The sequence below is a fragment of the Magnolia sinica genome, chromosome 6 (genome assembly GCF_029962835.1).
Source record: "Magnolia sinica isolate HGM2019 chromosome 6, MsV1, whole genome shotgun sequence".
Classification (NCBI taxonomy): Eukaryota; Viridiplantae; Streptophyta; class Magnoliopsida; order Magnoliales; family Magnoliaceae; genus Magnolia; species Magnolia sinica.
In genome coordinates this window covers 28,344,695-28,362,767 of record NC_080578.1, presented here as the reverse complement: position 1 = coordinate 28,362,767, position 18,073 = coordinate 28,344,695, and the positions used below count along the sequence as shown (strand labels likewise).

The following is an 18,073-nucleotide window of genomic DNA, read 5'->3' as shown; positions in this document are numbered from 1 at the left end:
TCTAAAGCACAAGCCACCGTCGTCATTTGTATGGTGAATGGGTGTGAGTTTTGCAATTTATGTAAAATAATGGTGACTCGTTCATATAAAACATGGGTTTGATATATGGCTATCAAGACCATCCAAATAATAGGTCTTGGTGCAGATGGTTTATATTTATAATTTTCTTATGTAACAGTACCTTAACCATCCAATAAACGGACCCTTAATTGTACGGCTGTGAATAGAGTTTATTTTATAAATTATGGAAAACATATATTTTTCGGATTTGAACTCTCATCCTCAGAAGAGAATTTCTAAATCCCTCTTTCGACCGCCTTTTCTTCCTCTCCATTCCCGCTTTCAAGCACTCTTCATCTTCCGAGCGTCCTTCTGCCTTGCGGTGACGTGATGATTCAGACCGTTCATCCAGAAGCTCGTATCTAGAAGCTGTGAATCTTTCGAGCGCCCTTCTTTCGAACGCACATTCTCAGTGATTGGAGTTCATCATATTTCATGCTAAGGTGAGTCATAAATTTCCAAATCCCTCTTTTAAGTTTGTGTGGATGATGAGATGTCTGACGATGGTTTGAGAAGAGGAGTGCTGATGGTCCACATTCAATCCTCCTTAGAGCCACGAAAGTTTTGGCATCATCTGGTGGCTATGGATGTGGGCATCCAGAAGACTATCACGGTAACCCTTTAGAATTCTGCAATTCCAGTAAGAGTCTTGCTTTGCAGGAACTGTCATCTCTACACACGAGTGAAGAGGATTTAGAGGGTAGATGAGGCTCCCTAGTGCAAGGAAAATAAATAAATAAATGGAATTTCTCTTATTTCTCATTATTTCATAATTGTTAGCCCTTCTAATTAAAATAAAAATCATAACATCTAGTCCTATCTAGCCGGGTTTCTATTTTTGGGTCCGGTCTCTGTTTTCAATTGGTTGTGGTGTGAGTGAAATCCAAGTTTTAAAATGAGTAAACAATGGGGATTCGCCTTGTATCAGCTGACTCGAGCTGATACCATAATACCATTACACATTGCCTCTCTCTCTCTCTCTCTCTCTCTCTCTCTCTCTCTCTCATGAATCATGATAGATTTTCCGATCCTAGCTGGTAGGTTTTATATACCAAGGGATGACGTGTGACCTCCCTGGAAAGTGGAATGGCCTGATTTTTCAGACCACATGATGTGCAATGCGGACTGTGGAATCCACCCGAGGCATTGCTCGGATGTCACGCAGGTGGCCGTGTGTAAATGTTTCTGTGAAGTTGTTATGGCCAAACTCTGCAATTTCAGTTTTAAGGGTTAAACGGCACTCACACATCACGGTGGGTCCAACAGCTATAATGTCCATCCAAATCATTCTCCAATCTGTACGTAGATGCTGCAAGCAAAACCTTTCATCTGGTGGGTCCCATCATGGGTGCACATGTGCTTCCTGTTCTGGCATGTAACTAGATTCATCCAATGGTCCACATTCAATTAGAAAAACTGAAAAAGTTCAATGACCACAAAAAGGGTCAAGCGGTCATGAGTTATGTTTTTAAGGAATGACCATCCATGATTGGCCCACCAGCTTATTGGGGTGAACCATCGAAAGGTGGGCCACTCTTGTAGTGTTGGTGGAGGGGTGCCAACCAAAGCATGGCCCATGCAATAATTGGACCTGTTTTACTAATTGGGCCTAGGATTTTTTATTTTATTTTTTATCTTTTCTTTTCTATTATCCATGCACCACACTGATTTTGCAGGGAAGATTTAATATCATAGAAGATGCCAAGGGTTACCTTGTGTGGCCCACTCATATGTGTGACCCACGTGTAAAGCCCTTCACATGGGTTTCATACCAGTAATATATAAGGGTACAAAACTTCATCATAGAAGGGATATTACACTGTTTTTTTGCACTTTACAGTAGAAAAAATAAATAAATGAACTGTCCAATCGTCTCCTCTCGTGTATGTCCCAAAACATGACCAATCACATGAATTTTTGTTTTTGTTTTATGCATTTTCTTTCAGGGATTAATAACATGGAGTGGACTCCAATATAAGTTGTGGTGGGGTCAAACAAATGAGGGACCCACATGGTTTGTATAAGCCGTAGGCCTACTTTCAATGGGTTCTGTCATAGCCCTAGCTCTAGTCACTGGGCTCAAGCCAGGTTTAAAACTTCAGGTACGGACAGTGGTTGAGCCAGAGCCTAGCCCATTGACATTACTATGGGTTGTGGCTTTGAGCCATACATCCCAAAATGCCCCCATAATCCTAGTTGTCCACTTCAATTGGATTTAACTGTAGTTTTTAGCTGATTCTACTACATCGGGTTGTTAAAAAGAGTATAGACGGTTCATGTCGAAAGGGCATATATACAACATGGTGGACCTCACCGAGCTTGGGTGTTTTACACGTGGCCTAAAACCAGGTGTTGTGTACAATTCCCATCCAGGGATAGAATCCTCTACAAAACCTGTTTTACACAACCTGGGGTTGCTGTTTTTACGGACTGTCACGTGGATAGGCCATGTCCGAATAGGCTTTTTAGAGTAGTGGTCCACATCCAACATTCAAACTCACAGCTGGAGGATTAGAGTTTGTTCATAGCAACTTTTGGCTTATAGCCCATCGACTCACAGTGGCCCACCATATCCATAGTCCCGATAGGTGGGCCACTGTGAGTGTTATGTTAGAAACTACACAACTTCCATGAAGCAACCTGTATATTAGCATTCCTCTAGAAATAATAGAAAAAGAAAGGTAGGCTATTTAGAAGATCTTACTTGGTGTAGAGGTTCAAGAGAATCAGTTGGCAAAAGCAAAACCCATGCAAAATACCCAAATGCATGCATGCACAGATGCGTGTTATGTTAGAAAGACGCAATGTTGATTATGTTGTCGATAGATCATAACAGTGGTTTTTAGCTAGGGGATTCCTACCACACTTCATGGAGTCCAATAAATGTGCATAGAAACATCTTTATTGTACATGCAACTCTTGTATATGACCATACAATGATCAGGACCATTTTGCCATACGTGCAAAGGCCATGTTCCAAAAGGCAATGTAATCAGACTGTTCCTAGCATCTGATAAGTGGCCTAAAATGGGATGTTTAACTTAAAAAAATACATTGTGTTCCAGTAGCTGTACAAAATTATTCATCCTAAACCTAATAACATGAACCACCAATATTTCGGTTTAGAAGTTTCCTGGTAATAAGATTTATAGTAGTTTGTAATGTGAAGAAAAATAGGGCATCCTTATCTTGTTTTACTCAATCAGCATCATGTTAATCCTTTTCATCCTTTTCACATAAGCTTATGCAACTGATTCCCATTATCTTGTTTTACAGATAGAGACCTGTGCGCACATCAAGCAGAGAACTCTAGAGGCCTTGAGAGAACCCAAGGTGATGTCATGTAAGAATCAGTTCATGCTGTTTGTCACGTCGGTATCAACACATTAACAGTCATTTTTGGACTTTTGGGTTTTTCTAAATCATGGCTGAAGCACCTAGGTTGTGCATAGTGTTGTGAAACTTGGTATGCCATCGTCTGCTGGTTTGCTTTAATAATCCTATTTCGCCAACCTATGAAGGCCCTATCATTGTTGATTTCAACATCAAAAGCTAAAACCTAAACCCGATCCTGAACCCGAATCTGAATCCCTAAATCCTTAGCCTAAACCTAAAACCCAAACGTAAACCCGATCTCGAACCCGAACCTGATTTCCTATACCTAAACCTTAACGTATTCTCAAATCCCTAAACTTAAACCTACACCTAATCCTAATCTCAACTCCCTAACCTAAACCTAAACCTAAACTTGAAAACCCAAACCTAAACCCGATCCCGAACCCGAACCCGATTTCCTAAACCTAAACTTATAACCTTAACCTAAACCTATTCTCAAATCCCAAAACCTATAACCTAAACCTAAACTTTAACCTATAACCTTAACCTATAACCTAAACCTATAACCTAAACTCAATTCCCTAAACCTTAACCTATAACCTAACCTAAACCTAAACCTATAACCTACACTTATAACCTAAACCTAAACCTAAACCTATAACCTACACTTCTAACCTAAACCTAAACCTATAACCTAAACTTATAACCTTAACCTAAACATAAAACCTAAACCTAAACCTATACTTATAACCTAAACCTATTCTCAAATCCCAAAACCTATAACCTAAACCTAAACCTATAACCTAAACCTACACTTATAACCTATAACCTAAACCTAAACCTAAAACCCAAACGTAAACCCGATCTCGAACCCGAACCCGATTTCCTAAACCTAAACCTTACCGTATTCTCAAATCCATAAACCTAAAACTACACCTAATCCTAATCTCAACTCCCTAACTTAAACCTAAACCTAAACTTGAAAACCCAAATCTAAACCCGAACCCGAACCCGATCCCGATTTCCTAAACCTAAACTTATAACTTTAATATAAACCTATTCTCAAATCCCAAAACCTATAACCTAAACCTAAACCTAAACCTTAACTTAAACCTAAACCTTAACCTATAACCTATAACCGAAACTCAATTCCCTAAACCTTAACCTATAACCTAACCTAAACCTAAACCTATAACCTTAACCTAAACATAAAACCTAAACCTAAACCTATACTTGTAATCTAAACCTATTCTCAAATCCCAAAACCTATAACCTAAACCTAAACCTAAACCTAAAACCTAAACCTAAACCTACACTTATAACCTATAACCTAAACTTATAACCTAAACCTAAACCTAAAACCCAAACATAAATCTGATCTCGAACCTGAACCCGATTTCCTAAACCTAAAACCCAAACGTAAACCCGATCTCGAACCCGAACCCGATTTCCTAAACCTAAACCTTAACGTATTCTCAAATCCCTAAACTTAAACCTACACCTAATCCTAATCTTAACTCCCTAACCTAAACCTAAACTTGAAAACTCAAACCTAAACCCGATCCTGAACCCGAACCCGATTTCCTAAACCTAAATTTATAACCTTAACCTAAACCTATTCTCAAATCCCAAAACCTATAACCTAAACCTAAACCTAAACCTTAACCTATAACCTTAACCTATAACCTAAACCTAAACCTTAACCTATAACCTAAACCTATAACCTAAACTCAATTCCCTAAACCTTAACCTATAACCTAACCTAAACTTAAACCTATAACCTACACTTATAACCTACACCTAAACCTAAAACCTAAACCTATAACCTAAAACCTAAACCTAAACCTAAAACCTAAATGTATTCTCAAATCCTTAAACCTAAACCTACACCTAATCTTAATCTCAACTCCTTAACCTAAACCTAAACTTGAAAACCCAAACCTAAACCTGATCCCGATTTTCTAAACCTAAACCTTAACCTATTCTCAATTCCCTAAACCGTAACCTATAACCTAACCTAAACCTATAACTTACACTTATAATCTAAACCTAAACCTATAACCTAAACCTGTAACCTTAACCTAAACGTAAAACTTAAACCTAAACCTAAACCTAAACTCAATCCCGAACCCGAATCTGAATCCCTAAATCCTTAGCCTAAACCTAAAACCCAAATGTAAACCCGATCTCGAACCCGAACCTGATTTCCTATACCTAAACCTTAACGTATTCTCAAATCCCAAAACTTAAACCTACACCTAATCCTAATCTCAACTCCCTAATCCAAACCTAAACCTAAATTTGAAAACCCAAACCTAAACCCGATCCCGAACCCGAACCCGATTTCCTAAACCTAAACTTATAACCTTAACCTAAACCTATTCTCAAATCCCAAAACCTATAACCTGAATCTAAACCTTAACCTATAACCTAAACCTATAACCTAAACTCAATTCCCTAAACCTTATCCTATAACCTAACCTAAACTTAAACCTATAACCTACACTTATAACCTAAACCTAAACCTATAACCTTAACTTAAACATAAAACCTAAACCTAAACCTATACTTATAACCTAAACCTATTCTTTAATCCCAAAACCTAAACCTAAACCTAAACCTTAACCTAAACCTAAACCTATAACCTAAACCTAAAACTAAACCCACACTTATAACCTAGAACCTAAACCTAAACCTAAAACCCAAACGTAAGCCCGATCTTGAACCTGAACCCGATTTCCTAAACCTAAACCTTCACGTATTTTCAAATTCATAAACCTAAACCTACACCTAATCTTAATCTCAACTCCCTAACCTAAACCTAAACTTGAAAACCCAAACCTAAACCCGAACCCGAACCCGATCCCAATCCCGATTTCTTAAACCTAAACTTATAACCTTTACCTAAACCTATTCTCAAATCCCAAAACCTATAACCTAAACCTAAACCTTTAACCTATAACCTAAACTTTAACCTATAACCTATAACCTAAACTCAATTCCCTAAACCTTAACCTATAACCTAACCTAAACCTAAACCTAAACCTATAACCTATAACCTTAACCTAAATATAAAACCTAAACCTAAACCTAAACTTATAACTTAAACCTATTCTTATAACCTAAACCTATTCTCAAATACCAAAACCTATAACCTAAACCTAAACCTAAACTTATAACCTAAACCTAAACCTTAACCTATAACCTAAACCTTAACCTATAACCTATAACCTAAATTCAATTCCCTAAACCTTAACCTATAACCTAACCTAAACCTAAACCTATAACCTATAACCTAAACTCAATTCCCTAAACCTTAACCTATAACCTAACCTAAACCTAAACCTAAACCTATAACCTTAACCTAAACATAAAACCTAAACCTAAACCTATACTTATAACCTAAACCTATTCTTATAACCTAAACCTATTCTCAAATCCCAAAACCTATAACCTAAACCTAAACCTAAAACCTAAACCTAAAACCTAAACCTAAACCTACACTTATAACCTATAACCTAAACCTAAACCTAAAATCTAAACGTAAACCTGATCTCGAACCCGAACCCGATTTCCTAAACCTAAAATCCAAACATAAACCTGATCTTGACCCCGAACCCGATTTCCTAAACTTAAAACCCAAACGTAAACCCGATCTCGAACCCGAACCCGATTTCCTAAACTTAAACCTTAACGTATTCTCAAATCCCTAAACCTAAACCTACACCTAATCCTAATCTCAACTCCCTAACCTAAACCTAAACCTAAACTTGAAAACCCAAACCTAAACCCGAACCCGAACTTGATTTCCTAAACCTAAACTTATAACCTTAACCTAAACCTAAACCGATTCTCAAATCCCAAAACCTATAACCTAAACCTAAACCTAAACCTAAACCTAAACCTATAACCTAAACCTTAACCTATAACCTTAACCCATAACCTAAACCTATAACCTAAACTCAATTTCCTAAACCTTAACCTATAACCTAACCTAAACCTAAACTTATAACCTACACTTATAACCTAAACCTAAACCTATAACCTAAAACCTAAACCTAAACCTAAAGCCTAAATGTATTCTTAAATCCTTAAGCCAAAATCTACATCTAATCTTAATCTCAACTCCTTAACCTAAACCTAAACTTGAAAACCCAAACCTAAACCCGATCTCGATTTCCTAAACCTAAACCTTAACCTATTCTCAATTCCCTAAAGCTATAACTTATAACCTAAATCTAATACCTATAACCTAAACCTAATACCTAAACCTAAACCTAAAACCTAAATATATTCACAAATTCCTATACCTAAACCTACACCTAATCCTAACTCAATTCCTTAACCTAAACTTGAAAACCCAAACCTAAAAACCCGAATAAACTGTGCAATTCTTCATGATTATGAATTATGATGTTTTGTTGGTTGAATAATTTTTTATTAGATGAAAGAGAAAAAGAAAATTGTTGCTGATTTTTTTCTTTTTTTTAAAATTTTTTTTAATGCAAGAAATTTTCTGACGGCTTTAGGCCGTCCAAATTTTTCTAAATATTCAAATCTGAGACGGTCCATAACCGTCCTTTTAAGGTTCACTAGGGATTGCCTACAGGTCCTTAAGGACGGTCCCTGATAGTCCTTTGTAAGGATGGTCCAAGACCGTCCTTTTTAGGTTCATCAGACTGCTTACAAGTCCCTTTTAAGGACGGTCCATGACCGTCCTTTTAAGGTTCATCAGAGTGCTCATAACAATCCTTTTTAAGGACGGTCCAGGACCGTCCTTTTAGGGTTCAACAGAGACCTATACCATCTATATTTATTGATAGTCTATGACCATCATTCTTTAGAAACGGTCCATAACCGTCATTTAAATGTCCATAGAAATGATGGTTCATGACCGTCCTTTAATACAATGTCCCAAAATAGGACAGCCCTCGCAACGGTCCAAAACTGTCCTTTATAACTTTTGAGACGGTTTTCAACCGTCCATTTTAGTTTTGGCGTAGTGATCAAAGGTGAGCTCCACATGATGGGTAATTAATAATGGTGGGCCTCACATGATAAATGATCTACATCAAGGTGGGCCTCACATGATAAATGATCCACATCAAGGTGGGCCCCACATGATGGACAATCCACATCAAAGGTCAGCCTAATGCTGAGTAGCCCATATCCAAGGCAGGTCCCACATGATGGACGACCCAAATTGAAGGTGGGCCCACATGATGGATGGTCCACATCAAAGGTGGGCTTCACATGATGGGCATTGGAAATTGAAGATGGGCCCCACATGATGGACAATAAAATTGATGGTAGGCTCCACATGATGGATGACTAAAATCAAAGTTGGCCTAAGGTCAGCCCTTAATGATGAATGACCCACAACCAAGTTGGGCCTTGCATTATGGACGTATGGCCCACGTCAAATGTGGGGCCCACATAATGAATGATCCACATCAACAGTTGGCCCCACATGATGGATGGTGAATGTGAGGGGACTAAATAGACTTTCAGAATAATTACTTGTGATGTTGGAAACCAAATGTTTTTACTTTCTGAATGATAAGTATGTTTACCAAACATACTTGCTGATTAAGTAGATACTAAGATAACCTACTTATGGCATAAATAGCCATTAACAAAAATTTATTAGCCATTAGCAAAATTTTCTTACTTTTTAACTTTTTAACTTTTCTACTTTTTCTCTCTTCCATATAATGGACAAGCGCTTCAGTTGAAAGGTGGCCTTGCATGATGGATGGTCCACATTAAAGGGGGGGCCCACATGATGGATGGTTTACTTCATGTGATGGACAATGAACATTGAAGGTGGGCCTCACATGATGGACAATTAATATTGATGTGGGTCGGTAAGATGGATGACTCACCCCAAGGTGGGCATCACGTAATTGGAAGTCCACATCATTAGGGGCAATTCTAAAGATTGTTTGCTCCTCCAAATATTTTGAGCTATAGTTCTCTAACCATGGGATTGTTGAATGAGATCAGTGGTCCAGATCTGGCATGCCTTGTGCCTCCCTCGTTTTGAGTTACCATTAGGGAAGTGAATTGGGTGGTGACTCCAACACCACATGGGGCCTTCCATGACGTGTTTTTTTTCCATGCTGTTCATCCATTTTGCCACTTATTGTAGGGCATGAGCCAAAAAATGGAGCACATCAAAAGCTTAAGTGGACCACACCTTAGGAAATAGTGGTGATTAAACGCTCACCGTTGAATACTTCTTATGGGCCAAAAAAGTTTTGGATTAAGATGATATACGTGTTTTCCCTTCATGCTGTTTGTGTGACTTTGTCAATAGGTTGGATGGCCAATACCGGGTGGGGGTGGTTGAATATGACTATGCCAAATTTAAAATAATGACAGCGGAATTAAATAATGTGATAGTGAAATAAAAGAAATCAATTCACAATGCTTAAATGGAAAGCAGCCTCAATAATCAAGTATTGAGAGATTGGAACAAATGTAGTTCTAAGGACAACCTTACACCATAAAAACCAAGGGTTTATGGCAGGACAACCTTATTTCTAGAATGTTCTTTGAATCAAAAACTCAAACCGAAAAGGAATAAATAAATAACAAGGAATTGAGATAAATTGCAAGAATTTAAATCTAAATTATTCCAACATTCTCCACTTTGCTTGAAATGCAAATATTACAACATTCACATCCACACATACATTCCACAAACTTGAATGATAAAAGATAGGAATTTAAGTAAACATTCAAATCACAAAACACAAGAAATTATAGTGGTTCGCCTGTGTGTTCACCAACTGTTAAATAACAGCCACACAACTACTCCACTCCTAATATCCTCACACGGGATATTAGCGTTCACTATCAAAATAGGTTTCACAGGTTCACCTAAAACCTTCACAATTGTGTCTTTTTAACTTGAGCTTACACAATCCAAAAACTCACACTTTTTGAGTTTTTTGGCTCTCCTCATATAACCACACAATGAGATTTTTTTGGCTCAATCTCAAAAGAAACCAAAAGAAAAGAAATTTTACATAAAAGTAAAATACCTGGATTTCTCCTTTTTGTAGTAGCCCGGTAGAACCAATCAGAGTAGAAGTTCGAATCAACGTTCAATGTCCAATACTCACTTTACAATGGTTTTAAGTTCTAATTGATTTTAAATTCAATCAAATGGGCGTAGCTCTATTTGATCTTGATTCCAAGAAGAAGGAATACAACAATTCCTCTTTTCAAATAAAATTGGAATATAGGAATAAAATCAAATAAGAAAAGCTAACAAAAAGAATATTAAATATGCACAATGTAGCTTAAAATGAACAAACTTATCTCAGAGTGGAGGCTTGAATTTTCTTGAAATTAATCGATGAAAAACTCTAAAATTCGTGTTCAATTTATAGATGAAAAAATCACGTCTACGACTAGTCTTAGGAACCCTTCGACTGATCGTAGAACCAACGGCATTTTGAAATTTTTGAGCGCGATCTTAAAAACCGTTCTACGACTGGTCTTAGGGAGTCTACGACTGGTCGTAACTGACCCAGGACTGGTCGTAAACAACAAGGTTTAGTTGCTGGAGTTTGAGTCATAGTTCTAGGACTGGTCGAAGGTCGAGTCGTGACCTCCCTACGACCGGTCGAACAGTCTCCAGGACTGGTCGTAGAGTAACTAAAAAATTCTGAAAATCTTCAACAACTTTGGATTGGTCGTGAAATTTCTTGGACTGGTTGAACCAGTGCTAGGACTAGTCGAACAAAGTCCAGGACTAGTATTAGAACAAACCAATTCATATAAATAGATTCATTTTGAATTATGTATACAAAATGACCTACCCTAAGGTCAATCTAAGGTCTATCATACCTGGGACATGAAGTATGAACATTGAACTTCATCCTTTTAGATGTAGGTTGACCTTTAAACCTTATGAAGCTTAAGATCTCTATCTTGATGTAGCTTGATCTTGAGATCTTCGAAAGCTTGAACTTAAACTTCATCTTGAGTTGTACTTGAGTCTTAAATGTACTTAAGTCTTGAAATGTACTTAAATCTTGAAATGTACTCTTTTTATCGATGTAGCTCTGAACATTGATGCTTAAAGTACATGACTTTACATTTCTTGAAGTAGAGCACCGTACATGTCTTGAACCATTGTGATGCAGTGTCTTGATCATATACATATCAACATACAAACACAAGACACAGATAGAGGTTTTGGCACAACAAAATTTGACAATCAAAGGAGCATGAGACCATAGCACTTACAATCTCCCCCTTTATCAAATTTGTAACAAAACACGCTCATATAAAAATAAGAGAAGCACCACATCCATAATAAAGAATCATGCACCAGTTGTCATAAACTAGCAAGCACACAACATTCATCTATACTTACTCCCCTTGAGTAGCAGCACACATATGAAAAATATAATGATTGCTACACATATTATAGTACTACTCATATCCATAAGCAATCAAACCAAAAGCTTCCAAAAGAGCTTCCAAGAGCCTTCTCCCCCTTTTTGTTACAAAATGACAAAGGAAGAAACGATGTAAAGGATTAAAAGATGGAATAATAGATGGATTTAATCGACAATATATAAGCAAGTAAAAGTTCACAATTCATTTACCAGTTTAACTAAAAAGTCAACAAACCAACTAAAGTGCACAATCCGACATAAGTATGAAAGTTAATACAGACCAAAAATTAAAATCACTCAATCAGATCCTGAAGATGGAGCAGGAATGGTAAGATCAAGTTTATGCATCCCCTTGTTCAAGCGCCTAAGATACTTGCGCATAAGTTTATACTGAAGATCATGGGCAACATTCATATTCTCTACCTTCTCCTTTAGAGCACGAAGACGAGCATCAAACTCAGATGGCTCATAGTCAGGATCATTTCCAAAATCTGAATCAAGTTCATCGAAAATATCATCCATATTCACATCATCAGAAGGAAGATCACCGGCTTCTTCATTCCTAGCTTCAGCTCCTCCACCACCAACATTCACTTGGCCACGAGCCAATTCCAATTTCATCTTGTTAATATTTGAATTGTTAAAAATAAGATGATGGATGAGAGCCCCTCCAACAGGCATAGCGACTAGCATGTGATTAGCTAAGATAGTCATGAGATAGGTAAAAGGAATATCACTATGACCTGAATGGAGACGAGACTGAATAATGGAATGACATATCAATGAATGAAAGCAAATTTTAGTACCAGAAGTGACAGAGTGCAAAACACAGACCATAAAGGCAGTTAATTCTGTCTTATTACCAAAACGAAGATACAGATTACAAATAAAAATCCTGTGAAGTACCCTGTATTTGGGTAACAAGTACCTTGAGGGGAGCGCATTCCCTTTATGAGTCCATTGCACATTCATGTTACATAAATCTCTGGTTAAAATATGCTTTTCAAATTTCGAGGGGTTTTCAGCTAAAGTATGAATAAGAATACCCTCCTCATAACAGGTATATCCATTAACCCTGCAATCAGATGACGATCAACCTCAAATGGACTTTCGCTAGTATCAATTTTAAAAGTTAAATTCTCAAAAGAGAATTCTGAGATACATGCAAACATGGCCTGTGCAATAGATTGGTATGCAGGTCCACCCCAATGCAAAATGTTATCCCATCCTACAGCTTAGAGGAGTGGAAAGATACTAAAAGGAGCAGTGTGTTCAATGGATACTGGTCTCTCAACAATGACACTATGTATACGCAAATCCCACACATCAGAGGGATCATCTTCGAGAGACTGAAGATGGTGCGGAGTGATTGGAGTTGATCTAGAGGATGATGGACCATGAGAAATTTTCTTTTTCCCTCTAACATCTATTTCCAAGAATAAACACAGAAACAAGAAGATTCGATAGATTTGAAATGGGGTTTTGATAGATAAGATTTTTCAAGAGGAAATCCCAAAATTGTAATAAAAGATCAAATAGATTACTCCAAGAGTGAAAATGGAGTACTATTAACAAGAATTTACAAGAAAAATGCAAAAGAACCACTAACCTCGAAGAACAATGAAGGTGGGTTCGACTGGTCGGGCCTCGGCTCGTTGGAGAGGAAAAAGAAAATGAGGAAGATGAGATTTTTCCCAAATTTTAAAAGACCCAACGTGCTCCACGACTAGTCTTGAGATGTCCTCGACCGGTCGTACCACGACTGGTCGGGTACATCCTCGACTGGTCGTGTACCGACTAAAATATGCAATTTTCATAAAAATTTAAAATTTAAACACATAAATTATCAAATATAAATACACTATGATACAAGTATGCAAGAATATTCAATTTAAATTGTACATACCGAGATCAAATTTCAATTTACTAAACTTGTTTCTGTCAAGCGGTTTAGTGAAAATGTCAGCAAGTTGAGTCTCGGTTGGTATATATTCCAAAGATATTATTTTTTCTTCCACTAATTCATGAATGTAATGATACCTAATGTTAATGTGCTTGGTATATGAATGTTGGATTGAATTTTTAGAAATGTTTATAGCACTGGAATTATCACAATATAAGACCATAGAATTTTGTGCTATTCTATAATCACTTAACATACGTTTCATCCAAACAAGCTGAGTACATGCATTTCCAGCCGCAATGTATTCAGCCTCAATAGTTGAGAGTGATACAGAACTTTGCTTCTTGCTAAACCAAGAAACTAAATAATTTTCAATATAAAAACAACCACCACTGGGTGATTTCCTATTATCGATATTTCCAGCCCAATCAGTATCAGTGTACCCAGCCAACTGAACACTAGTATTATATGGATACCAAAGACCTAAATTAGCAGAACTTGCGACATATCGAATAATCCGCTTAACAGCAGTTAGATGTGATTCTTTAGGATTAGCCTGATATCTAGCGCAAATACCAACACTGAAAGTAATATCAGGTCTACTAGCAGTTAAATAAAGCAAACTACCAATCATGCTATGATACAATTTAGGATTCACATCTTTACCTGTATAGTCCTTTGAGAGTCTTAGAGTTGTACTCATAGGAATCTCAAAACTCTTACCATTCTCAAATCCGAATCTTTTAATCAAGTTCAAGGCATACTTAGTTTGAGAAATAAAAATTCCATCAGGTTGTTGTTTTACTTGCAACCCTAGAAAATAGTTTAACTCCCCAACCATGCTTATTTCGAACTTAGATTTCATTAAATCTGCAAACTCAACAGTCATGTTAGTACATGTTGATCTATAAATAATATCATCCACAGATCTGAAGCAATAAGATATCATCGTTATGTTTCTTAACAAAGAGCGTCTTATCGACACTACCCATTTGAAAATTATGACTTAGTAAAAACTTAGTCAATTTTTCGTACCATGATCTAGGAGCTTGTTTTAAACCATATAGAGCTTTTTAAAGATGGTATACATGATCAGTAAACTTAGGGTCTTTAAACCCTGTAGGTTGTTCAACATATACTTCTTCATGTAAATCGCCATTCAAAAAAGCACTCTTTACATCTATTTGATAAATTTTAAACTTTCTAAAGCATGCAATGGATATAAAAAGTCTGATTGATTCAAGGCGAGCAACTGGGGCAAAAGTTTCATCGTAATCAATGCCTTCTATTTGAGTGTACCCTTGTACAACCAGTCTTCCTTGTTTCGAATAATGTTACCAAGTTCATTAGCCTTATTTTTGAAAATTCATTTTGTTCCGATAATATGTTTATCTTTAGGTCTAGAAACAAGATACCAGACATCATTTCGAATAAATTGATTAAGTTCTTCCTACATAGCTACTATCCAGTTTTCGTCAGAAAGCGCTTCTTTTACGTTCAGTGGTTCTATCTGGGAAGTAAAGCACACGTAATTACATGTCTTCTAATTGTCTACAAGTGTGCACACCAGTGAGAGGGTTTCCAAGAATTTGAGTGGTTGGATGATCTTTGACAGTCCTCAGTTCAGAGTTTTCTTGATTTGATGAAGTATCTGATTTGTCAATTAAAAGAACTTCATCATTATCTGAACTTGGGGCAGGTGCATTCAAGTGATCATCAATGACCACATTAATGGACTCTTGAATCACATCAGTCCTGTTTTCAGTACACGATATGCACGACTGTTTAAAGAGTATCCTAAAAAGATCCCTTCATCACTCTTAGTGTCAAACTTTTCCAAATTTTCACGGTCACGTAAAATATAACACTTGCTACTAAAAACTCGAAAGTATTTGACAGTAGGCTTCTTATCAAACCAAAGTTCGTAAGCCGTTTTATTATTAGATTTACAAGTATAAACCCAGTTAATAATATAGCAGGCGGTAGTCACTGCTTCAGCCTAAAGATTTCTAGGGAGCTTTATACTATTTAACATTACGTTTCCCATTTCTCGAAGCACTCTATTTTTCCTTTCCATAATTTCATTTTGTTGTGGTGTTTTGGGCGTAGAAAATTCATGCGATATTCCCTGATCGCTACAAACTTTCTCAAAACTGCTATTCTCGAACTCAGATCCGTGATCACTACGGATCTTACAGACTTGAGAACTTTTTTCAGTCTGGATCCATTTGATAATTCTTTTCACTTCATCAAGGGTTTCTAATTTATCTCTTAAGAAAGCTACCCAAGTGAATCTGGTAAAATCATCCACAATTACTATGATGTATTTTTTGCCACCTCGACTCTCCGTCCTTGTAGGTCCTATAAGATCCATGTGGAGTAGCTCGAGTGGTCTTAATGTGGCATTGGAGTTCACCTTTTTGTGAGAGCTCCTTGTTTGCTTGCCATACTGGCATTCACCACATATTTTGTCTACTTTTTATAATTTAGGTAGACCTTTTATTAGTTCTCCTTTGCTCAATCTGTATAAATTACGGTAGTGTACATGTCCAAGGCGTTTATGCCATAATTCTATCTCATCGGTATGGACTATGTAGCACGATTGATTAGATGAGCTGCCATCACATACAATGTAGCAGTTTTCGAAAGTTCTGTGACCAGTTAATATTACAGAACCCTTTTTGTTTATGATTTCACAACCTTGATTAGAAAATTTCACACTACGATTGTTATCGTATATTCGAGATATACTTAACAGGTTGTATTTTAGTCCCTCAACATATAAAACATTCTTAAATAAGGGGAGGTTATAGAGTTGAACCGTACCTTGACCAATAATTTTGCAGTTGCTACCATCATCAAATGTGACTGATCCATCAGTCATATCTTTAAGGTCGATGAATAAAGCCTTGTCGCCTGTCATATGCCTAGAGCACCTGCTATCAAGGTACTACTTCAAATGACTTGTTGCTTTGAAAGCGGTGTGGGCAACCAAGCAGGTAACCTTAGGAACCCATTTCATAACTGTTTTGGGTTTAGGGGTATAGTTGGTCCTTTTGTTTTTGTAATTGTAAGAATGACCCACTGAATTAGATTTTAAGAGCTCCTTATGCAAATCAACTATTTTTTCCGCTAAAAGGTTTTGGTTCTGATTTTTATAGTTGACATAGTTGCTTCTAGGTTTTTGAAAAGATTTAACATTTTTAGAAAAACTTTGATTAATACTTTTCCCTTTTGAGTTTGAGGTTTCTTCTCTTACAAACTTAGGAGGTGTATTCTTTTGTTTAGAAGGTCTATTCTTATCATAGCCCAACCCGGATCTATCGCCACATTTTCTAGATCCGGATAAAAGTTTTTCAAACTTTGGATCTCCTTGGGCATACCTCCATGTATCCTTTAAACTCAAAAGTGAAGAGTTTTCAAGCTTAAGTTTATCATTTTCAGATTTAAGATTTTCAATCTGGGAGGTTTTGAATTCTAAATCACTTTTTGTCTTTTCAAAACAATCTGAAATAAGAGATTTTTTTAAAACAAGTGAATCAAAATTTTCTTTGAGTTTTAAAAACTTTTCTTTTTGAAGTTTCAGTTTTACGGCAATTTTACAACTTTCCTTGTATAGATAGGGCATTGTAAGTATCTTGAAGATCTTCTTCATTTTCATGATCACTATTCAGATTTTCTTCACTAGTTGAATCATCATGATCTGAAAAAGTGAACTTGGCTAGAGTCATAAGGGCTTTAACTTCATTGCCCAACTCAATTTCAGAATCTTCTGATTCAGAAGAGGCTTCAGTGCTAGAAGATTCATCCTAAGTAGCCAACATTCCTTTCTTTTTAGATTTATCCTTTTTAGGACATTTGTTTGCTAAATGCCCATATTCTTGGCAGTTGTAACATTGACTATCTTTCAAAGATTTTCAAGTTTTAATTTTAAATTTAGATCTTCTCTTATAATTTGATTTTTGAAAGTCTACCCTCTTTTTACTTTTGAAAATCTTGTGAAACTTTTTGGCTAAAAGAGCCATATCATCTTCAGAATTTTCTAAATCAGAGTTTTCTTTAGAAATACATTTAGAAGATTTAAGAGCGATAGATTTACCTTTAGGAGCTTTAAAGTTTAAATCATAGTTTGTAAAGAACCAACTAGTTCTTCTACCCTTATATTGTCCATATTACGAAGTTCCTGGATCGCGGTTACCTTAGAGTTGAACCGTTTAGGAAGTGAGCGTAGTATCTTTGCACATACTTTACTTTCTGGGATTTTATCGCCAAGACCTCACATAGAGTTTACAATGTCATTTAATCTTGTATAAAAGTCCATAAACATTTCATTTTCCTCCATATGAATTTCTTCAAA

The 18,073-nt window shown here is 36.6% G+C and overlaps 1 long non-coding RNA gene across 1 annotated transcript; it reads left to right on the top strand.

Moving 5' to 3' along the window:
• The first annotated feature begins 296 nt into the window (after positions 1-296).
• On the top strand, positions 297-3,393 carry LOC131248606 (uncharacterized). The gene is made up of 3 exons (XR_009172308.1): positions 297-503; positions 574-673; positions 3,341-3,393. It is a non-coding gene; the product is annotated as an uncharacterized LOC131248606 (long non-coding RNA).
• The last annotated feature ends 14,680 nt before the right edge of the window (positions 3,394-18,073 follow it).